This window comes from Nanorana parkeri, unplaced genomic scaffold (assembly GCF_000935625.1).
Source record: "Nanorana parkeri isolate BGI_ZX_2015 unplaced genomic scaffold, ASM93562v1 scaffold236, whole genome shotgun sequence".
Classification (NCBI taxonomy): Eukaryota; Metazoa; Chordata; class Amphibia; order Anura; family Dicroglossidae; genus Nanorana; species Nanorana parkeri.
Genome location: NW_017306504.1, coordinates 325,477 through 351,606, shown reverse-complemented (window position 1 = coordinate 351,606; position 26,130 = coordinate 325,477). Strand labels below are relative to the sequence as shown.

General features: G+C 37.9%; 1 protein-coding gene across 1 annotated transcript in view; it reads right to left on the bottom strand.

The window, feature by feature from the left end:
• The window catches only part of NTRK3 (neurotrophic receptor tyrosine kinase 3), a 588,664-nt gene that overhangs the window by 244,008 nt on the left and 318,526 nt on the right, over nt 1–26,130 (bottom strand). The window lies entirely within an intron of this gene.

Sequence of the window (26,130 nt, the reverse complement as noted above, 5' to 3'; positions counted from 1 at the left end):
CATTTTTATTACTTCATATTGCACATTAAGTAGTTTGTCTGACATTTTCAACCCATTGCTCTTACCTGCTAGAGATCTGTACAATCAGAAAGCTGTGCATTTGGACATGTTGCCACTGGAATAGAATTGTGAATGATTTTGTATTGCATGATAAGTCTTCCTACCTTCCACTTGTTAGTAAACTTATTTTAGTAAACTTATTTGACATATAGGGCCACAGTGCTATATTCTAATTCCCCACCATATCTAAACCTACCTACCTCTTAATAAGCAAGGAGGATAACACAAACTGAGGAATAGAACAAAGGAAGTGACCACTGTACTATGTTATCTACTGTATGTGTGTAACATTCTACTACTGTGAGGAAATGGGGGTCATTACATGGGTATGCACACTGTTCCAAGGTTGGCAGCACATTTACAATGGTAATTTTTAAAAAGCCATAGACACGTGTATAACATGGTGCAGAGTTTATGGCTTGCAATAAACAGTCACAGTTTAGGAGCATTTTACTACTGACTAGTTTCACTGGCTATAAGAATACATGGACACAAGGACTATTTCTTCATCCAATGTTATATGGGTAATTTTTTTACATGAATGTAACATTTCCCACTATATAAGAACACATTTATACAACGTAAATGCAATATTGTTTCAATTAAATTAATTATATTTGAGTGCTTTTTACAGCTGATAAATGCATAAAAAAGAGAAAGACCTTGGAACACAGTGGATCTGTCTAAACTGTTCACGTTCAGCATACACATCTTTACTTATCAGAGAAATACAGTATAGTAAAATACAACCATCACATCTTATTCTGGCAGAAGCACACTCCAGTAGATTGCTCTCTATTCATTTCCAGATTCAGCACTTTATTCGAAAGAAAAAAGAAAACCAGCTGGATGCCAATTGAGCCTGTATTATTTATGGTCTTGAAGGTAAAGAATGTGACAGAGAAATAACCCAAACGTAATCTTTCCCATAGCTGGTTCATCTGTGCATAATCCAAGTAGTAGAGAAACATAATACTGCATCACTCCTATGTGTCATTTTAGCAGCTAATAAACACACATAATATAGAAATGACATAATGACATGTCTTACAGAGCACAGGGACTATGCAATTACAGCAGCTTGAGCTCTTTTTTGGATTGCAGCACAACAGTAATATAATAGTGTTAGTCATCGCACAGAAGTGGAAAAGATTCAGCTTTACTCCTTGTATCTTCACTTTCACGCCTTGCTTGCTCAGCACATGTACAAGTAGGATTATCAGACAGTGGAACATGCTTGCACATAGTAGCCAGAGTGACTGAAATGCTAGATTGAAAGGTACTATAACATTCAATTCCTAGATAATTTTCTAACTAAAGCTGCCCATACAGTGTTAGGCTCCATTCACACACAGCATTAGCGTTTTCACGCGGAAAAAAGTGGGGAACGAAACCTAGCAAACATTAACATATGCGCAGATTCAGCACGTTTGCAGCTATTACTAATCTGCCCATAAAATCATGCATGGACTATTTTGCAGGGCAAACCTTTTCGTAAAAGCCTGAACAATGCACGCTGCAATGCATTGTTTTCTATGTTTAGCGGGGTCTTGCACGTATTCGTATGGCTGAATACGCGTGAAAAATTGATTCCCCATTCATGCTAACAGCATGGACGGGGGAATCCCCCGTCCCCCCTGGGCTATTGTTTTATGACAACAGAGGATGTTCATCCAAGATTTTTTTGGACCGGCCCCGTCAAAGGTCGATTGACAAAACAACTTTTGTTGAAGGAGGGATCCCACCGGGGCTACACACTGGTCAAATTTAATCTGAGTCAGCAGGTCAAAAGGATTCAGCAAATGTAATCTGGATTAGGACATGATGTGAGTGGCCATTCTGAGATCTGTACAGAAAAGAATACTAGTTGATTTTTCTAGCCAGTCACTTTTGGTCCACAATGATAAGGCCAGTGCCATAGGTTTCTGTACAATCCATAAACATGACATGTTTGATATGATATGTAAATCCATATTTATGCCCTGACATTCTCACAAAAGATTGCTAAGTGCTGGATCTACCAACCAGCACCTGAAGGTTGATGGCAAATACAGCATGGACCTCCTGTGTCATTAATGGACAGATTAGGCCTCTGCTGCCTTGTCATGGTTCTCAAATGTGGCCCAAATGCAGCAGCTGACATGCAGGTGAGTGAAATTAAGCCAGAGTCATAACACAGGCACAGTTTAGGGCAGGTGTTGTTCATGAAGAGTGGCAGAGAACGGAACATAAGATTTTAGAAGGCAAGCCGAGGATTATAACTCAAGTAATAACATGGATCACTATAGCCAAGCTCCACAAAAGACCGGGAGGAATGTTCTTGCATAGTTGCTGACCAAGTGTTTTGAGCAAAACACACACACCTAGGCCACTATTTAATTATTACAAGCAAATCAACAGACTAAAATAATCCCTAGGCAAAAGGTTTTATTCACATCTAAGCCTTCCCTCCAACTCTAACCACTGCCCTTGATCACTTATGCAGAGAAAATGATGCATGACTGTCACATGAAGGACAGAGGGACTATAAGCATGCAGTTTGTGGTTGAAAATCTTGCTTTACCGTTTGTATGCTCTGCTGACAGCCTGACTTTACCTTCTTTTTGCTGTACTGACAGCCTGGCTTTGCCTTCTTTATGCTGTGCTGACAGCCTGACTTTACAGTACTTTATGCTGTGCTGACAGCCTAATTCTACTTTCTGTATGCTGTGCTGACAACCTGACTTTACAGTACATTATGCTGTGCTGACAGCCGTACTTTACCTTCTTTATGCTGTACTGACAGCCTGACTTTACAGTACATTATGCTGTGTTGACAGCCTAACTTTACCTTCTTTATGATGTGATGACAGCATCAATTTAACTTCTTTATGATGTGCTGACAGCCTGACTTTAGGTTCTTTGTGCTGTGCTGACAGCCCGACTTTACCTGCTTTATGCTGTGCTGACAGCCTGATTTTACCTTCTTTGTGCTGTGCTGACAGCTTTGTGCTGTGCTGACAGCTTGATGATACCTTCTTTATGCTGTGCTGACAGCCTGACTTTACCTTTTTTGTGGTGTGCTGACCGTCTGACTTTACCTTCTTTTTGCTCTGCAAGAGTCAAAATGGCAGCAGTAGGAGAATAACTGGGTCTCCAGGGAGTGGGACAGGATGTTTGCTCACTGACTAAGCACTAGTCACTTGTTTATAAGCTTAACAATTTTTATTTGGCTACAATTTCTTTGAACACTGGAAAGAAAAGGGCTACTTTATACTGACATTGTATGCAGTGCAGAACCAAAGCTGATCATACACTAAACAACCTGAACAACCAAAACAACCTGATTGTACAATCTCCTGTAGATCTATTACAAACTATGTAGTGCAAAGGCCTGCCTGACTTGATACTCACTGAAGGGGCTGTATAGGTTTATCCTTATATATGTTTGGTAACTCTAAAGGAGATTTAGCATATATTCAGATGCACAAAGCCTCTAGGTAACTATTACAAAATGAAAAATAAGTAAGTAAAGAAGTTTTAAGTACAGCTAATTCACTAATTTAAATTTTTTCATATGTACACTGTGAAATACAAAATTATATGACTTAGTCAAGAATCAGTATACTGTAGTTGCTGAGCTGTAGATGAAAACAAATGTGTTTGGCTTATCTGTATGTGAAGGCTGGTTGATTTTACTAATGCAAACCCAAAGCTCTTCCTATTTTCCCTGGGTACCTTTGATATATGTAAGTGTCAATGATTGCCATCATTTTAATGTGTGCTTTTCTCTGCTGACCCTCTAGGAATTGATTGAGACACTTTTTTTATTTTGATAAAGTGGTGATGAGGCAGCTGCTGAAAGCAGTGTGTCTATGTGAAGTAAAAATGCTCAGGCGCAGACTTGTACCCACAGACTTTAAGATCCTGATATTCATGAATAACATGTAATAATTATTTTTTTACATTCTGTACATTCTGTTATCTTCTTTTTTTCTGGCTTACTACAGGGCAGGTCATGTGTACATTTCCATAGTACATAGTCATTAACAATAGTAAGTCCTATCACTGTACTATATGGACTGGCGGTTTATTGCTGGCTAATGTCTGGGCCTTTGGCCAATACATCCATCTGTGTCACTGACAGTTTCTCAGCCTACAGTGTTGAAGTGGTAGGGCTAAGTATTAATGGAAGGTACTTTTTCATGGAAATGGAGCAGCACTAAATAAGTTAATTTGTGACTAACACGCGGAAGGTTCTTTTTTCATTTCAAGGTAAAGGAAGTCCTGGCATATACTGTCCTGTTATAATATAAGCATTGTAGTAAGAATGTATATTATATTTGTTTTTGTTAATGCAATTAAAGCTTACTTGAAAAAAATACCTTTTATATAGTGAGTGCTGCCTTCGGTCTGCCCATCACTTTCAACAACTTCCTGGATTCCCAGTGTGCTTTGTGTCTCCTTCCCTGATGATTGATGCAATATAATCTCGATTTCTCAAGACTACATATCCCATCATGCATTGCTTCCAGCAAGCAATGATAATGGTATATTGTTCAGATGTTGAGGTATAGTTCAAAAGGCAGGCTCTATGGGTGTTGACACAAGGAAGTGCATATTCACAGAGCTGAGTGAAATTGCGTCAGTGCTTTGAGAAAGTACATCCTATGGCAATCTTTAATAAGTAAGGTTGCATATTTCTAGATTGATATATTTATTAGGAGCGGGATAGAAATTTAATATAGAAATACATATTTATTTTTAGTTTTTGACCAATGGCTACCCTTTAAAAAAAAAAAATAACAAAATCAGGACTACGTTGGTAAGTGAACACCAAAAAACAAAATTGTGTAAGAGTACCAAATTCCAAACGTTATAAAAGAGCAATAATAATTCCACACTTACAAAATGGTCCAATGAGCTTCCAACGTGCTTTTTCACTACAACAAAGCATTACTATTTGCACACAGCACATTTTGACCCCTGCTAATTCCAGCAATGACTCAGTAGTAATTGACAGCTTGAAAAGAAAATCAAGATGAAGATGCCTACAGTTTCTCTCCACCAGGAGCCATTGCACTGTCCGTAATCTCTGCGTTAAATATACAATACTATCTCCAGACAGCACAGGTGCTAAATAGCTGACAAGGGGCCCCTAACGAGAGACAGACGGGCCGCCTCATTAAATGCTGCAGGTGTCAAAGCATCCATGTTGTTACACCACATTTTTAGCTGTATAGTACAAATTACAGTCACATACACAATGAACAGAAGATTAATGGCTGCTACCTCACACTTACAAAACAGCTGAAACAAATGTTTTGGGGTTTCGCTTGAATAGACTTTGAAATCAAAGATTCCTTTAACTCTGCCAATGGTTCCTATAGGTGGTCTGTTCTAACCACCTTGCACAGGTTGAAAGGAAGTATAAACACCATACAGCCAAGGAGAGAATGTCAAATTCAGATCCAGTCACCATAGAATACTGTGTCCTTTACTGTCACATAATTTTATATATAAAATGCATGTGTCCTGTGTACTGCTATTTTCACAGCAATATGTACAAAAGTACCTTTTTAGTGTAGTTATGGAATAGGCATGCTGTAATCATACAGCAAATTATGAACAGAGCAAGCAATTTGCTACTACACAATCTTTAAACACTGACTATTCACATTATTTTTATTACTATTATTATTTTAAAGTATTTATAAAGTGCCAGCAATTGTGCAGCAGTTTACAATATAAAGGAAGACAGTACAGTTACAATACAACTCAAGACAAGGTGGTTAGGAGGCCCCTGCTTGTGAGAGCTTATAATCTAAAAGGGATGCTTATGACACCCAGTGTCATCCAAACACTTAATAACACACCCCCTGTTCAAGCTTCATCACGCAACCTTGGTTCACAGTACAATGGTACAATACCACAGACACCTACAATAAAGGAGAAGTATGGGGAGAATAAAACATATTCTCCCAAGTACTTAGAATTGCAGGTGTTCCACACCAGCTCTTTGACCGCAAATCAGTCAGCTCTCACACTCTGCTCCAAGCAGATAGTAGTGACTTCCAGCCATTGCCCCACCCCACTGTTCCTCCAGCATTGGCTGTAGCTACAGAGCAGGGAGGGGGCAACGTTCAGAAATAATAGGGATGCATAGTTACATTAGGAAAACAAAGTCTATGGTTGGTCAGTAAATCTAACACTTGAAAATTATAAATTTTTCCCAGAACTGTCTTGGATAATGCAAAAGAAGCATGGTATTAATGACAGATTGTCTGGAAAAAAAGGGGTGGATTTTTGTTACAAAGTTAATTGCAAAGACAGGAAATACAATCAGCCCCTCCTAGGAAGTGTTAATGAAGAAGTTCTGTATTAAAGGGTGGGATCCTGAGGCCACTGAGGGCAGCAATAAGCTGCTGCACCTGCCTGTCAAATTACTGTGAGGAGGGAAGAGGCGGGAACAGGGGCATGGCTTGTCAAACACTGTGTGTGTCAGAAGACGCACACAGCTCAGCTCAGTTCCGGTCTGAGAGCGCAACGCACGAGTGTCTCCTTTGCAACCTGCTAGTCAAAGGAGACACCCATTAACAGGAGGGGAGTAGGCCACAGTATGAAAGCTGCTGGAAGTAGACGAAATGGTGCAATAAAAAAAAAAAAAGCTCAATCAATAAATTGCGATGTATAATGCTGATTTCAAATAAAAAAAACAAGGGTTTAATGTCACTTTTATTCTTCCACATGAAGGCATACATATCAATTTGGCATTCATTCTGTTAAAGAGGCATAAGTAACATTTTCCCATTGGAATGCATTGCTACATTCCTATTGGCTATTTCAATTTGAAATAGCCAATAGTAAACTAGCATTGTACCTGCCCTCCGCTGCAGTTCTCCATCAGGTCCATCAGCAGAGGGAGGGTACAATGGCAGCAGAGCCGCCGGACAATAGGAAACTATTGGGCGGAGCTAGCTGTCACTGCTAGCTCTGCACAATCGTTTGCTATTTACTTTTTTAACTGTTTTCACTCTTTTTCTGTTCTGTTCGGTACCTCTGAGGGACCAAGCAGAACAGCCGAGCCGAATGCCGCTCGGCGGCGCACCAGCACACCTTGCGTGCAGTGCATTGTGTTTTGCAAGAGTGTGCGCTAAATGCATGGATACTAAGCCTGTAGCATTACTAATTATTATAGCTTATGGAACTTTGTTAATTCTTATAACAAAATAGATTTACTAATGAAGGCAAACATACATGGGTTCCAGAAGTAACTAAAAAGAAAAGTTGCAGGATGGGGGAGCTTGGGGCTTAAATGGCACTCTAATTCTAACTCTTTACAGAGGTTTTGCTAAAATAATCAGTTTAGTGGAGATGTCCTTTAAAAGAACAATCATCTGTATTAATCTCTGTGTTAATCTAGTTCACACTGTGCCATGCAATTTTGATTGCCAGTTTTAAGCCTCAAATCTCTTTCGACAACTGACAAGTTTGTGAATGTATAGCTGGCTTCAGCGTTAAGAAGCACTGAAGCAGGAGACATCTAAGAACATACATCAATCTGTCCTGTCTCAGATATAGCACACTATAATTAAACAGAGCCTAAATGTTTTAATGCAAGAAGGATTAAAGAAGAAGTAGGACAACATGTCACTTGTGTCTTTCTGTCCTGGAGCTGGAGCTCTTTAGTCTGCTGAGATGTTCAAGGTGATAGCAGGTACTGGCAGGGACACAATTTGGAAAAAGATGTGTAAGCCAATAAAGCAGATAAAGTGCAAAGCAATTCCCGAGTTATGTGAAAATACTGCAGATGTTTTCATTGGATTACATTAGCACCCATTAACCACTTGCTGCTTGTGAATTTTGTCATGCCCTTTATAGCTCTGCTATAAAAGGATTACTGCAGGTTTGGAAATTCAGTAGAAACCCAATAAACTCAAAGCTTTGAATAGTCAGAAATTATACAATACATTGGCAGGGCGTGAAGGCAGGTAAAAATAATGACATGAAGTAAATGTTGGGCTGCTAATAAACTGTGGAGCAAGTATGGGAGCTATTAGCCATAATGTTAGGAGTTCGGAGGTTTTCAACTAAATAATCTTTTCGTGATCTGTAACAAGGCAGTACATAGGACAGCTACCTACAGCAACCAATTAGAAACGTTTCCACAATCTGAGTCGAAGCTGAACTTCAAGTAAGTATGCATTTTGGATTTATAATTTTATTCAACCAGCCTTGTTAGCAAGACATCCAAAAGATATCCAAGAGGTGCAGAGACCCAAGTGTTTGTTCATGTGGTCATATGGTATAACGAAAGGAAAATCATCACTTAAAAAGTTCACTGGCTCTGGTTAGGCAGCTCACACCATAGCACAGAGCTTCCCTCCAGTGGATAGAAAAGACATTCAAAGCATGAACCTAGTGAAGGAGTGCCACCCTGCATGGTAAAATAGTCAAAATTCATTTAATGGTTCACACATAAAAGACAGGCAACACATTTTGGGGGTCAAAGACTCCCCCTGTATCAGCGCTTAAGATATAGTGAAAAACTTGATTAGTCTCAAATAGGGCTTCTTAAATTATTCTGTTGTGGAAATTATGTTATTACAACAAAAGAGTTAGTAGCTGGTAATGCCAGCGTTGATGACTATGAAAACATTACTAGCTACTGACTCTTTTGTCCAGTAATATAATTCCCGCACAAAATAGTATAGGAAGCCTCATGGCCCTTTTTTTTGCAGTGCAACAAATGACATTGCAGCATGCTACAACACAGGTGTCTTCAAATTGAATGGCACTTTAATGCAGCAATACCTGATAAATATGTTAACTGGCATTGTGGTAATGCCTGTGGTAACACACATTTTACCGCAATGCAGAAGTGTGAATCCAGTCTTAAAGAAATCTGTGGGTTAAAGAAGAGAATTAAAAGCCATGGTGACAAGGGCCATAAAGCAACTCTAGAGGGCAGCTATAAATAGCTCTGTAATGGAAAGTCTTCCAAAACACACACTATTGCAGGCTCTGCCTGACCGTGTTGTCAGAGATCCACAGAGGAGTCTTCTGGTGATAGCAGGCAAGGAATGGTAGACCCCGAACTGGTCTCAGTAATCTTGGGGTACTATGTGCTTCTTATGGTGGCAGTCCTGCCACTGCTGTGCATATAACAGAAAAAGATCTATAACAAATAATGAAAGTTAACTGCTAAACTTATTTGAAATAGTGAATCAATTCTTTCTTCCAACTTCATTTTCAATGTGCATTTCTCAGTAATGCTTTAAATCAGGTGTTTGCAATTCAGTAAACAGCTGGTTCCAGCTTCAGTTTGAGAGCCCTCCGGTTTTGCCTCAATGGCTTTGTAATTAATCAAGCGTATCTCTGCTGGAGGCTTGTTCTATTCCAAATACTGTGCTCAAAGTGGAGTCCCAGCACATCTGCCTGACCCTCATTTTGCACATATGCAACACAAAAAGATATTTTAAATCTAATTATCACTAACCACACAATCTGACAAAACCCATATCCAATCTCCATTGTAAGAACATTGAAAGCCTGATTCTTAACACACACAAGAAATCTTTATTGACATGCTATAAGTACAGCATTAATCCAAACTGCAGCAAATATTAAGGGCATTCTCTAAAGCAGGGGTAGCAAACCTCCGTCCCTCCAGCTGTGGTGAAACTACAAATCCCAGGATGCAGCTCTCTTCGGGAGTCATGTATGTGGCTGTGAGAATCTTGCAATGCCTCATGGGATTCGTATTTCAACCACAACTGGAGGGCTGGTGGTTTGCTACCCCTGCAAAAGCTTCCTTGTCTATTCCACTGTTTATTTAAAAAAAATGTTAAAGTTCCAATTTGACTTTCTGTCTGGCTCCAAGTTTCACCTGCACAATACAAAAAAAATAATGTATTATATATATATATAACGTAAACCTGTCACACATATGAGCAGTCTAAACTGAGCATATGAGAATTTCAGTGTAAACTGCATGTCTTAATGCCTAGTAGATGTCAAGAGATGTGGAATGTTAAAAGCTGATTTAAGAGGTGATCAAACAAGAAAGAGAGTAAAGTATGCAACCTATAATGGGCAGTCAGTTTATAGCTTTCCTATTCTATATTAAATAGAATAGGATATATAATTTCCTTACATTTGCGGAGAAAAAGAGCTATAAAGAGCTATCTGAAAACCAGGCACCCCCAGATGCCTGCATGCCATCTCTAATTGTCTGCAGCATGCCTTGTAATGCCTTAAAGTCAGGCTGCTCTATACTGCAGCTATTAACCACTATCTGTTGCTGCTGACTATGGCATACCCCTTCCCATCAGATGTGTAATACTGTCAGTTTATAAGGTTCCTCTCACAATAATGGGTTCAAAATAAAGCAAGGGATGATGAAAAGTTACCAAGGGGTGAAGTAGAGGTGGCAGCCAAGTTGTTTGGCATTACAGAACATCCATAGTTACCAATGCATTTTTATGAAGTTGCTTTCACCTTGCCCTTTTAGGGCAAAGCAACAGTGTCTATAAAAGAGACCCACCGGGCTCACTAATAATCACCTTGCCAGTGCTCCCTAGCAACTCTTTCCTTGGTTGCAGGTGGCACCAAAGTGCCCAGTGACAGATGATAGAGGGAGCTGTAACATCAATCCCTCCATCATGTGGCAGTGCTGAGACCTAGAGATTGGCTTCTATACTAGAAGAAAGTAATATGGTAAGCAGGTCACATGCCCCCCCTCCCCCCATACCCAGAGGCACTGGTCAGAAATTAGTGTGTCAGGGGCCCATTGTGCATAGGGTCCCATAGTGTGTCATGGGCCTACTGTCTCTTTCCCAATTATGGCTCTTTAAAGTCATTTGCAACAAATGGTGAAAAGTCAAAACTAGCCTCCCTTGGTTAAGTTGTTATCTCACAATGTTTACAACTGAAGATCATTGGCCCTTATAGAATAGCATGATACAAATGGTGTGCTTTGTTGAGAAAATAGGTGGCCAGAAATTCCCAAAGGAGGAGATTACTACAACTTCCCCCTAGGGCACATTAAAACAGAACTAGGGGTAAGGGGGAGAAGGGGCATATTTGCACATTATAACAAACTTATCCAGTAGTTTGCCCTCAACCAGCAATGCCAAGCCAGTGACTTTGATGCTGCCCCCCAAAAACATACGGATACAAAATCTCTTACATAAAAAAACTATCTTCTAGCTGTTTTTGTTTCAGGTTTCAGTTCCACATTAATTTGAAGTAATACTGCTGCATGTGATACTAAAAAGAATTTAAAAAAAGACAAATTACAGAACTCCATTTAGCAACAGAGACGTCTGTATTGACCTACATTACAATGCTCTTCAAGGCACGGCCTACTTCAGAAAAGGGTTAATGCACAAATGAAGCAGGACATTCTCCCCTTGCCTGCACAGAACAGGCCTCACTGTCCCCATGCTCTGCTGCACTGATCTTTAGTATTGCTATGGAGTAAATGAAGACAGAAAGAATAGGCATTTTTCATGAAAATAAAATTTACAATCATAGCTTCAGTGATTTACCGGGCTATTAACATTTATCAAGGTCAATAAGGACGCACTGGCATTGGTCCTTTTGTCTTTCTATTGCAAGTGTTCTATTATTGCCCTGCAGTTTGCTTATTTGTTTGACACATTTTAAATCTTCACCTTATTTTACTAGTGCAAGACACAATGGGACTATCGGCACTCTCCATTCTTTGTAAAAAAAAGATGGATTTTGGGAAATGTTTGCAGTGTTCATAAACAGTAACTATGTATAATAAGAAAAAAAGAAAATGATACAAGTTAGGTACAGGGAAACACATATTACACATTGGGCAAATAGTATGAGAGTGCATTCCACTAAGAAAAAAAAATGTTTATAGGTGGACGCTGACAAGCTGAGATTGTTTTTGTATTTTCTTGCATACTTCCCTGCCTATGTCCACTTTTCATTTTTGTAGGTATAAATTGATCTCACCAGTTGCCATTTTTACTTTGATTTGTTGAATTTGGTGCAGATATACACTGAAGGTATTAAGTTGCCATTGGGCAGTGTCAGTTACCTGTTGCGGTGCATTAGCGCACGTGTGTCAACACTTTTTGTTAGTGTTCTTGGGAATTTTTTGCATTGTTCAGTTGAGTCAACATCTGGCTTTTTGTATATCTAGAATATTGCATCCTATCCTCTGTTACATCATTTACAGTTCTGTTTCTACCCTACTAGGAAATCTGGGTGTTCCTGCCCAACTACGTGTTCCACCTCCTCCTGATACATTCACCATAATTTGTAGTAAATCAAAATTTCAACAAGTGGAAGAAAGAGTGGGCCCCCTCATAATAGCCACAGTGGGTGTGCAGACACAGAAACTCAAGTCACCAAGAGATATAAGACATTGTAAAGTGTTTTAACTCATCGGCATCTACCAATAACTGAAATTTTACTTTTCGTAGAGTTGGCCCTTTAAATATCAATTGAAGTGAACAATGCACAAAAAGAAACAAAATGTTACCTCCAAACCACACTGAGAATGGAAACTGTGGCCAGCATTTACCTAACAAGTCCTTGGAGATCACTGCATGTTTTCTATCTAATAGAATAATCGCAAGTTAAATAACTAGAGTGTGTTCTTCTATTACAATTTTACTAATAGGTGAACTATGATTTCACCGCTTAAAACAGAGCATTTACATGTTATCACTTCCATCACAAATCTAAAAAACAAGAGGTTTAATTTTCACTGGACTATACAAAGAACAGCTGGTTTATAGCATAGGCACAGTCTGAAACACAGAGCCATTTATTCCTGCTGCTATACAGCTCTTTTAAATTTGTTAGCACTCATCAGTGGAAGATACAGAAATCACAATTCCTACTGCGTAGGAACAGGAGCAGCATGAATGCATTCCTCTCACAATATTTTAGCTCAAAACTTTGTGGTGACTTTGGCCCACCCCATCATAACTGTAATGACTGTACAGTTAGTAATTAAAGGAAATTTGTGTGATTGCTAAACATCTTCCTGCAATAATATCCTCAATCTCTATCTCTTGTAAACCCAATCACTAAAATCTTATAAAATATTTTACATGTGATTTTAATATTTGTAAATCTAAAATTTCGATTTTAATAACTCCTTGAAATGTTGCTAATAATGCCCTTGTTTACAGCCCTCTTTTTATGGGATGAGAATGCTCTGTCCTTGTCTCCTAAATACTCTCTTGCATTGTCACTCTGTTAAATAAGCTTATGACAGAGACTCAAAGTGGATGTGCCAATGCTCAATACAATAGTATGCTCTGCTCTTGTCACCATTAGGAAACTCATCCTGAGCAATGATATGGAGCTGTTGCTAGAATACATGCATGTAAACAGAATAAAGTACAAAAAGCCGCTACGGGAGATCAGCAGCACTGAAAAGCAAAAAAGATGAAAACATTTGAAAATATTTTCTAAAAGGGAAAAAAATGTATATGATGCACAGTGCTTAAGCAAGCTAAATGTCATCCAGTTAAGGCTTGCATCTATTTAACCTTGTAGAGGCTTGTTGCAACTTATATGCTAAGCCAGAAATATCTTCTTTTTGTCCAAGAAGCTTGTGACGTGCATCAAAAATATCATCATTTCAATATGGGGCCATAGAAAAATATACCCTAAAATGACTCATACTGGCAGATATGAGGCAGGCAAATCAGACTTCTGCCATAACCATGCAATAGTTCAGTCTGACACTGATAAACTGATGTTAATTCTACTGCTGTCAACTCTACACCAAGTCCTTGGCACCTGTTGACAATAGTTCTTAAGACTCAAATCTAGTTCTTCAACAAACTCATAATCATCCATCATTATCTGGCTATATTTTATAAGTTCATATTACTGTTATGGGCTTGATGGCACCTTAAAGGATGCTGCCATTTACAAATAGTGCTATTTATATTTAGAAAATTGATCAGTGCTGAGAATGTGCTCATGTACGTTATTGCAAGGCCAGATACAAAATGCATTAGCAGTAAATGTTTTACAGATGATGTTGTGACAAGCCTTTTATATAGCCGGTTATGAGATGTTGATATTGCTATAAACAATGTATGCTCATATTTAATACATGAACCTGAGGGGGCAACTATAACTCTACTTATAGCCCCCTGCAGGCAAAGGCAAGCATATCTCATCTAACCGCACACTCTAGCTCAGCTTCCGCAGTGTCAGACTCTGTAACTAGAGTAATGACAGAATCTAATGTACTCTCCATAGAGTTTCATGCACAAAAACATCCTGTCATCATCCTGCCGTCTTCCACTAGTAGTTGTTTATGCTTTAATTATCCCTGACTCTTGAAATTAATAAAACAGAGGCTCTTAATTAATATGCATTGTGGCCCAAAGTGTGTCTGGTTATGAAGTACATATGATTCCACTGAACTCCTGTCAACTTAACAGATGAGCCCCAGGAATCCAAAGTTTGCAAATTATCCTTAATGAAGAATTCATGTGAATTAACTCCCTCCATTTCTTGCAGAAGATTAGCAACATCATTTTTTGTCATATAAGCTGTGTCAGTTCCCCCTAACAAAGTGTTAATAAGTGAAGCATAATACCCTAAAAAACATAATCTTAAACTGCATATTTAAATGACTGATTCCACTCTGCTCTGCTTTTAATTGTAGTAAGATTTCGCCAAGATTGCAGATTTAGAACAGTAATAGAATCCAGTGCTTAGAAACTGGATGACTGATGCATTTAATATGTGGTGTGTAAATGAAGCCGAGTCTATAGAACTTGTTTGATATATTAGTTCCTATTTTACAGCACTTTTTTCTCTGTAATTCAAACCAAGGTCCATCAAACTGGCTGTGAGTCAGAAGAATATACTAAGAAACAATATAATATCTGCTTTTGCTGTTTACAGTCATAATCAAGAATCAGCTAATATTATCGATATTCATTTGAAAAAATGCTGACTGGCATGCAGTACCCATTTGCAGTGGTGTCCGTTCAATTCTCGCCAACTGAGGTGTGGGTGGGGTGGCTGTTTGCTAGCGGCACAGGTCAGATGTGTGGGCGGTACTGGTTGCTGGCAGTGTAGGTCAAGGAGCATGCACGACACTGACATCAATGGTTGCCAGAAGCTCTATGGGGCACCAGCCAGAGTGTCCCGCTTAGCTCCTGGCAACCAGTGACTTTAGTGAACTAGACAGGATGCTGACCAGAGTGCTCTTAGCAACCTGGAACGCTTTGGACGGAATGTTGTACCCCCCCCCCCCCTGTGAACCAATGAGATGCGGCCTGAGGCAACCATAGAGCCAGTCCTGCCCATTGGCATAAAATAATTTTGAGAGTTACCTGAAGTGCTAACTGGAACAAACCAAAGAGAACCTTTGTTTATTTTATGTTCCACTGCATGAGATTGGTTTGAATCTAATGCTAATGTTACAGGCATGACCAGCCACTGCAGTAACTGACTAGTTGGTGAAGCTGTATACTTTCTATAATATGCCCATCACCAAATCTCTTATAAAAACATATGCCTGAAGCAAATCTGGTATGTCAATATCCCATGTTAGAGGAAGGAATATGGCACTGCTACATTCTCGTCATGTTGTTCATATGGTTCAAATGGAAATTCATGCAAATAACTTAAGTCGGAGCATTGTTAAGTTCCAAAAATACTCAGGGCACTTTTAGATTGATGTGCCACAGAGTTTGTAGTATTTAATGACATGAAATTGATAAAGCTGTTTCTTGTGCCCCATATTACCTTGGGGCTCTTCTTACTTTGTCAAGAGGATGACATTAAACTTTAGAAGCAGAATTTAAAGCCCCTCCGATGTCTATCAGTTGCTGCTTTGTCAACCACCAGTCATTCTGATAACAAGAACTGTCTACTATGTCCTGATTATCCATAACAGTACCAAAAAAAAAAAGCCTCAATATTTAAAAGAAATGTAAACAACTAAGGGTCAGTAACTGGGAGAAAGCTTGTGGTAAGGGATCTTAAAGTTGGCAATTGTCAAACTCAAAGAGCCTCTCAGCTTCAGAATAATTTGCCAACAAAGTAAGTGAAGGTAAATTAGGGGGATTTCAATCTTTCATAAGTAAGCCTGCACAATTATAATTGGGAATTAATGTTCAAATTCTTCCAAAAGCCCAACTGTAACAGGTTCTGTTTAAGCTGTCAGTCAGCACTTATCCACGGGACCCTCATCAATGAACACTATGAACACTATCAATGAACACAAAAACCTATGATTAAGCACATATAGTGTGAAATCAAGGCAGTATGTGATTATGTGATCCGCATGTATCCTTTGTTTTTCACATAACATTCCTGATTATTTGGCATGCCACCAACTAGATCCACTTTGGGGCTGTGACACGTGGGTCATGGAATGGACTTTTGGACAGTTCTCCCTGGCAGCAGCAGAGATCTTTGCTGCATCTTTTAACAATCCCTGCTGAGTATCTCTGTGTAAAACATTTCTTTGTGATGCTACTTGACATTTTTTCAGACATCACAACTAGGGATGCACCGATACTTTTTGAGTACCAGTGCCAATACTTGGCATTTTCATGAGAACTACTAGGGTTGCAGCGGTTGCAGCTAGAACCTGGCTCTGGTGCTCCACCACTGTCCTGAAATCATTAGTCGATATTGTTTTAGAAAAACTGTCACATGGCAATAAACAAAAATGTATCAGTACTTGTACTTGTAAGTACTTGGGCAAGTACCAGTACTTGTACTTGCAAAACTGGTATCGGTGCATCCCTTAATTTATATTTATAAAAACAAAATCATACATTAAAACAGAGATGTACAAATCCCAGAAGCTCTGTATGCTCCTTACAAATGACAGCTGCCTCCTAACTTTTTAATTTTTTTGTCTAGTCTAGTCTTGGAGCTCGAAACGTATCTGTACTTGTACTTGTACCGATTATGGTACTTGGTATTGGTGCATCCCTAATCACAACCCAATGTTTTGCACTGCAGCTATGTCACAAAAGCCACAGCTCAGCCTTGGAAACGTATTGGAAAGTGATAAACTACCAAGGGCAGCCAAAATCTCAGAGCTCATCAGTGCTGGTAATATAACTTATTACAGGGGGTTGGAGTGCAACCTCCTTGCAATTCAATTGGGGAGGGAGGCAATAAGAGTGGCATTTTTTTCTCTGTAATTGGAAAGCCTTGTTTAAATAAACCTCATGACATCCTCCTTAATCTATGGGGTATAAGCAATGTTTACAAAGTACAGTAAACTAAAATGAACTGAGTAAAATTACTTGCTGCAAGCTCATAATACACCAAGAGAGACTCATCAAAGACAATGGAGTATTGAATTCCACTTAGAATCAGTCTGGGAGCATGGCACTTAGAGAACATCTTTTTAATGGCCCAATGAGATCTTTACAATGTACAATGAAGTAATTACTGATATGAGAACATTCGTATGTAACACATACACACAGGATCCTTTTCCTAATCCTCATATACTTTATACTTATTTAAATCCAAAGCTCAAGTGTCTCCTCTCTTTTAGATGTAAGCAATGTGAAAAATTATAAACTCCCTTATGAATGTTTGTAACTGTATTGCTCTTGCTGTTTTAGCAAAGCAGAAGAAACTTCTGGCATACATCCCAACCCTAAATAGTTCAATCTCATGACTGTACTTAAACTTCTTACACATGCATCAATTTAAAAGTCGGACTGATTAATAATGTTGTCTTTGGTAATGCATTTAGCTGTGAAGAATATGCAGAGCAGACAAAAACAACCTGTGTTTTCACTAATTGGCACAATTATGGGTATTATCTGCCTACACGTTTTGCTTAAACAGAAACGGTATTTAATATACATGATGCTCCTACAGCACAGTCATAAATATACATGTCAAGCTATGTAGCCTATACATTCATTTAACAATTTTCTAAGAGATAAGCATGATAATCTGTGTTGTTCATTAAATGCAATAGTAATGTGCTATAATCAGTTCATGGCTTTCACAATTATGTAGCCCAGGAGTCTTCAACTCTTTTTATGTGAAGGGCTTCACAGAGAAGAAAGGATTTCCTTTAGTATAATTATCTTGTTTAAGGTGATTATACTTTTTATTTAAATAAAGACACACCAAACAACAGATACAATGTGTAAAATGAACACCATTTATATTTAGAAGAGATTTTGATCTGTGCCCAGATAGATTACAATGAAACAGCAGCAAACAGTCCAAATGTAACAATGTGATCAGAAAGTCTCTTCCGGTGGTATGTACATATGTCATAGTTCTGGGATGTGCAAAGGGAACATCCTCCTGTTTAGCTCAAATGCCTGATTTTAATCACTCATCTGGAATTTTAAACAAAAGCCAAGATGAAAGGGTAAGGTTTTGGTAAACAGTATATCTTACAAAATCAGATGGAAATTGTATTTATTTAAACAGAGTTGGAGGTTTGGAGAACCTAAGATATGTTTTTGACAACCTGACAATATATGTATACAATTTATGAGGCACATGAAATAAAAGATATATGCCAGAAGTAAAAATATTTTTTTTTTAAATTGATTATAGCAGAAAACATCCTCACATTGAGGCTGGTTTACTAAGAGTTGAGAATCTTCATACTTCAATTATCTAATCATGTAAATAGCAATTACCTTTTCACACTGAATACCCAATCATGTGCAGATGCTTCTAATATGAATGGATAATTGAAGAGAATACTCCTAGGCACCCTCCATTCTTCTAACCTCACAGGTTCCTGTAAAGATTTTTAAACTCATATCTTGCTCTGCTTATGATTATTGGATTACATTGTTGTGTCATTAGGGGGTGGGGTAAGAACAGGACGAGTTGCCTGGCAATAGCTTGCACCTTCACAAATATGCTGGCTGCCTAAAAGCAACACAGTACTAAGGAATGGATGACAAAGTGGACCTATGGAAAGAGCAGCTGCAGAATGCATACTGTGGGCATTTTCACTCGTCCCACACTGTTTGAAGATGTTTCCTTGCATCTAATTCTGGATTCTAAGGCAGCCCATAAGATTTACTAACCTACGGAATCAATACCTCTCCAAAACCTGTTTCCCAGAATCTATCTGCCTGATACATTTGGCATAACACCACCACCCAATTTGACTGACAGCAGACACAGGGGGCAAATGTCATCTTATGCATGTTTAAGTTGAGTTATTTTAACTCTGTTCATTATTACAGCATAGTACTTTTCTCAAAAGAGACATTTAATTCACTATTTAGAATAAAATTGTTATTTTGCAGATTTTGCACATCATAGAACTGAACTGTGTCCAAAAGAGGCAGGCAGGGGCAAAACACTAGACACCAGTATTGTCTGTGGTCTCCTTGTAACTTATCTTTTCCCCATTACTAACTTATGCCTTGTCCTGAACTGTGTCTCTAGGTGCGAGCAGCCATTTTGGTAGAGGCAGGGCTTTGCTTTCTAAAATCAGAGCCTCCAGAAAGGAGAACAGTGAACAGAAGAGTAGTGACATCACTATATCACACTCTATGCCTTAGATCTCACACAGCACATATATATCAATGAGAATGTAGACACAGGAGTGCCTAGGCACACTCACATATCAGGAAGTGACATACAATTCAGAAGGAGCTTAATACAATAGGTAGCTCTTCAAAGTACTGTTTTGGCATAATTAAAATTTCTAAATGTTTTGTATAACATAGCAAATCTTCACTTTTTAAATGTAGGTCCACTTGAAACTGTTTTTAGGTAGATACAACCTACATCATAATAAAATAGGTAGATGATAAATGCAATAGATCTGTGCAATTAAAGCTTTAGATAACTGAAAAAAAATAAAATTCTCATTTGTAAAAATGATCAAATAGAGGACAGAAAATACAGGAAATGCCAAGTATTATGCTTTAGTGAATTGATCCCAAAGTATGAAAAAAACCTGTATTTGACAAATATATTCTGCAATATTAGGATTCAAATGAGCTTTTAAATCACACAGTAGCGTGTTATGCATATGTTCAAGTGGTAAAGTAGCACTATTAAGGCCAAGGTAATAAACACTGATTATACCAGTTCTAAAGTGCTTTAGGTGTAAAAAAAAATATTTTCAGCTTATCATTTCTGCTTATCATTTCTGTTTATGTTTCGAAAAGGCTTCACAAGATTATTTTAACTATTGTTGAAATATGAAAACTTTTCTGTATGCATCGTTATCATTGAGGTGCAAGCAAAAATATTCTCAAATATTGCGAACAATTGTGAAATGTTGATGTTAGGTTTTTATACACAGGCCTTCTTACTGCGGGACTGGTCCAACACTGCACATGTAATCAACTTGGTTTCCTCTTATATTGCTCTCAATATGCAAATGTAGATTTCACTTCAAAAGACTTCATAGACCTTCCAGTGTATAATATGAGTCCCTGTACTGTGAAACAATTGTTTTCACAACAATATAATTGTATAAGCAATTTTCCAAATCATTCAGCTGTTCAAAACTATTGACAGAGAAAGATGTATTATGGTTGGAAGTCAAAGGAAAAGTAATTCCAGTGGTAATCACAGGTTTTTACAGGGCTGTAATAGAGAGGGAGAGATGAATATGTATATAGATACAAGCACATACTGTATATTTGTGTGTGGATTAAGTACTGAGATTTACCCACATCCAGAGTTTATTTTTACAACACACATATAGCTATTTAAATTTACTGTGAGAATAGTGAAATAATAATTCTGATTGGTTACTGCATATTGGTGTGCTCTTTACAGAATAATTCCTTATATGCTTTATATATACTTCATCTAAGGAGTAGAAGGATGAATATAACAAACATTTTCATATGTAATGCTAGTCAAATCGATTGCACAAAGAACTGCTAAGCAACATGTACTGAATACAACTGTTTAATTTGGCTCAAATTCTGTTATGGTAGATATGTTTTTTGCAATCTATGAAATAATCAAGGCATATTGGATTATTTTTCCTGCCACCATAGGCCAACTGTCTTCTGCCAGCCCTTCCTACCCCAGTGGAATATCGAGAGCTCAATGGCTGGGGTGAGAATATTATAAGAGGCTGTTCACTCTGTGTTAGTATATCCAAAACCGATGACTAGAGGAGTAAGACAAACTGTTTTATCATTGGTGATTAACTTTCTCAGATTAAAGTTTATTAGAGAACACTAAAGGTTGAATACACATACCAAGCACAACATATTAGGTTACAATGTTGTCCTACTCTGCCAGTGGTTTAGTTCTAGGCCTATAGACACCAGATGGATGAACTGTAGGTACACATTACAAAATACACACTGTGCAGGGACAATGGGGACTCATCCGGATGGTTCTGATAGGCAGAGTGGCAGGCTAAAAGCTTTAATTATACACAGGAATATTTTACTAACAGATAAAAAGATGGTATGTGGGAAGCTCTGGGCCAGAACCTATCTTCCATCCCTGGAAATAATCAAATCAATAGGTGCTACATATATTTGTCAGCATACAATGCCATTTGTCCGGACACAACCCATTAAATGGGAGGGTTACTTTAACATTCAGTTAATTCATTAAAACCCTGAGCCATGGATTTGAAAGCACTTATTGGCTTATTATACCTTTTCACATTCATACTGTTTTAATTACACAGCCAGCACAAAATAGCCCAACTGGTAGCACTTGCATATTTCATTTCTATTAATAAAGGTAACTTTGTTATTAGGTGAGGAGGAGCAGGCGTTAATATCCCCCATCATAATCAACCACTTTATTTTAAAGTAACAATTAACTAATTCTAAATTATAATTTAAAATCACTGGAAGCACATTTGACATCCACATAAATATCAAATAAATGTGCTTTGATCAGATGTATTATAACGAATACTAAATTAATTGATAGTGATGGACCTCTTAAAAGGTTTCCTGATAGTGTGTGCTGAATACATTTTCTTTTTCTTTTATGTTCTGCCTATGAAATAAAATTAAAAAAAACGTATCTTCCTCTGTTTGACCACACGGCTAAAATGATAATGCTTTCCGCAAATCTATCTTGCATTTTAATGGATATATTCATTCAACAATAGCTTTAACTTAGGATTAATAATATATTTCTATGATGTATATGATGTACATCCATCCACCTTTTTGTATACATTAAAAATGAATTTGGTTGCAAGCATTTTCTCTTGTGTTTATGGCAAGAGCTGCGTTGTAGTTTGTGAACTGAATGTAGAAAAGACTCAACGTGGAAAGTGTGGAAAAGACCAGTGATCCCAAACCAATGACTAGAAGGCCACACAGATGAGATATACTGATAGGATGATAATTCTGTAGTACAGGCTTGGAAGATGCAGATACAACATTCCATTTCTTCAGTGTTTTTAGTAAGGTCAACAAAACAGTAAAGTAGGATTGCAGGTCTCTGAATGCGAAATGAATAACACAAGTAAAAGCTGCATTTACTATTTAAATTGATTCAACTGACAAATGAGGGATGATTTATTAAAGGCAAACAGACTGCTCACTTTGCAAGGGAATTTTCACTTAGTGCATACGATGAAGCTCTGCTGACTTCCATCGACCAATCATGTGCAAGCAATATTTTTTTTAAATTATTTTCCTTGCATGTATGGGTATGCTTTGCAAAGTGAATTTTGCCACATTTAACCTCCCTGGCGGCATTCCTGAGTCTGGCTCGGGGTGAATTTTCCATACCAGGAGCGGTAACCCCGAGCCAGACTCGGGGCTGCAGAGAAAAGTGACACTTACCTTGTCCCTGCGAGCCCGCGGCATCCTCTGCTTTACACATGTACAAAATTCCTGACATAATCATACCGCCAGGGAGGTTAAAAGGATGAAGCTTTAGTGAGATAAAATTCCCTAGAAAAGAGAAAAACCCCTTGCAAAGTCAAAAGCCTATTTGCCTTCAGTAAATACAATAAAATCAAGCCATGGATTGTACACTCCACCATTTTAATTTATGATGACTAAGCCATGGTGTGCCTAAAATAAATACGGTATTTTCTCTTTCTCTTATCAGTGTAGGATAAAAACCACATTGAGTCTGCACTGCTTTTTAAAGAGATTATAAAAAAAGCTTTTACTTTTAAAAAGGCTTAAAGAACCATACCAATATTGTATTGAGCAGGCCTGTACTTTTGTACTATACAATGGAGATTCCAATGATAAATACACATACTTACACTGACTTTTTTGCTATTGTAGCACCGTTTATAGGTTGTTAGATCTGCTGCTTTGACATGTGCATTTTGTTGCTTAACAGTAAGGTAAAATGTCACATGCATGACTTAGTTCCCGTCATTAAAACTGAAGGCAGAAAAGCAGCATTATGTGGATGTGCAATGCACACAACAAATCTGCATACAAATAATCAGGTACATACTGATGATCATGAACCCTGATTGCCAAGCGCGCATACATCTGTGCACTTATGCTGGCCCCAGAGCAGGTGTGCCATGGAGATTTATCCCCTGTTCTTCTTCATTTGCTTTAGTTCATCACTAGGTTGTCAACTGAATCCTTTTTTTAATCAGATATGAAGACTGCACTAAAAATAAGTCAAGATGCATTTTTAGTTTTCAGACCATGTCACTAGGACCAGATCATGTAATCATCTGATCATCAGTTAACCTGATGCAAATAAAAATGTAGTTACAGTGCAGTTCCCAAATAGTGACACATACAATGGGAAAACCCTAACAGTGCAAAGAAGCAAACATAAGTATCCCAAATTGACCACAGGTCTGCACATTGTGGAAGTTGTCATCTTATTAGTTGCTATGGATAAACAAAGTATCACATTTCTGTTCACTACTACTAAGTGAAAATGAGTTGAAATTAACAAGTTGGTTGCTTGTTCTTTTTTAACTTGTATTATTTTCATCTTTACTTTTATAGAAAACACTGCTTCCCTGAGATATGATTTTATCATGTTGGTCCTTCATTTACGCTAATAAACACTCCTGTCAAGTCAGATTTTTCTCCACTGGATGCCTCAATGCTAATTTACACAAGATTTGAAAAAGGAAGTGTTGCATCTGTTACGCAATATTAACAAGAAATCCCAAGCAGAGGAAGAAGAAAATTCAATGAAGGTGGCATTCCGCCAAGACAAGAAACTACACTGAATAACACAGAGATATTATAACCAGTTTAACGAGGAGCTACATCCTTAGCATGTATTTTTTTCTGTGCAATTGACAAAAACAAGTCTTTTGTGGCTGAAATTTTGAAGCAGATCAATATGAGAGGTCACATACTAGCTTGTGCTGATGGTGCTGCCAATTCATTTTTATTTTTCAATGTCATTACTACTTTTAAGATAACTTTCTGAAACAGCATAGATATGTGTGGCAACAGACAAGCTTTAACAACCATATATAGCTTCAAATATAAATACATATAAATGAAACCTCATGGTTTCTCTTCCGGTAGCTGCATCTGAGATTTCTCTCAGTCTTCAGCCAACTAGTCTTGTGTAACACCTCATTGTGAGGTTCCACAGGAAGGCTTCTGGACTTAGGTTAAGACACTGTGATAGACACTTTTGCAGGCCAATGGGCTACATTAATATCACCAGTAAATTCTGTGGGCACAGTATGGGACTCTCCCATATTTCAGAACAGAAAAAGTAAGAACTGGGACCCATCATGTCACAGTTTTAGGAATGTAATATTGGAAATACAACAGCACATAATGTACTGATATAATAATGTTCTGAGATTTAATATGTCTTTTGAGCTGTAGATGGCAGTGTAGTACAATATTACCCTCTATGTGTATGCTTATCTATGATACACAGGAAGCTGCTTTTTCTATCTATGTGTTTTCTGCACAATGCTATATACATACATGTAACATTCTTCTAACCAAGTACAACTTAATTCAGCATTCCTCGAGACCTCAGTGCTTCATCTGAACACATAACCAACATGTAATTGGGGATTTTATGTATATTTAGATATATTTACATGTTGTGGATAGATCACTTGTGAATTGGTGTTTCTTAGATACTATTCATAATTGCACACACCACAAAACAGTGACTCATCATGTGTACTACATGCAGTTTATACTAACAATATGTACATATTTTATCTAGATCACCTAAACTAACCTGATGTCTGCAATTGATCTCTCAAATTGCCACATTTAAGGACTGCCTGTTCGAAGACTATTCACTTTCCCTGTGCATGTGGCATAGTAACTTATTTTTGCACCAAACCGAAGAACACTTTGCAAAAAAGATGTGGCACCATAGGAGGGACAGTGTTTTGCACAAAAGCTATTTCAGCATTAAATGTTACCATCATTTATACACAACAGTTGGCTGGTTTATGGAATTCATTTCATTTGGAAATTGTATTGAAAACCTTATATGTTAAAAGCCCAGGTCCCCAGAATTTTTATATAGCAGAGCCAATATGACACTGTATTCATTTCACTTACAGGAACACCATTTTTTTCAATACATACTGAAATATATTGTGGGTACGCCAGCTAGAGAATAATTTGTTTTCCAGACTGTGCGTAACCGCATTTAAAAAAGTTTTGCTTAATAACACACCATCTTTAAGTATGACATTAGGAGCTTGAGCTTGAGCTTCTCACTGTTCTAGTAGAATAGGTATCTGGTTCCTAAATAGGCAATTTTCCAGCTGTGACTATACATTTAATCCTAGAGCCCAAACAAATCCTTCACTCCTGACTTATAAATCCCTATGCGCCCAGCCACAACAAAATGATCTCTTTACTATACCAACAACTTTTGAACCATAATAAAACCTGCTTTAACACTGTTTCAACTCCAAATGGAACAGAAGTATCAACAAGTATTAGCCCTACTACTCACCAGATGATATCAGTCTCCCACTAGACTCCATAAGATATTTCCTTCTATTCCTGAAAAGTGTTGGTGCTGTCTTAGAGATCAAGGTACTTATATTCACATGTAGTGGGAATTCCCCCATGTAAAGCCCTTTTAGAATGCATTTATTGAGAGTTATAATTAATTTTTACTAATAACCTATAGTTAGTGTTATTGAATGTTACACCGGGTCTC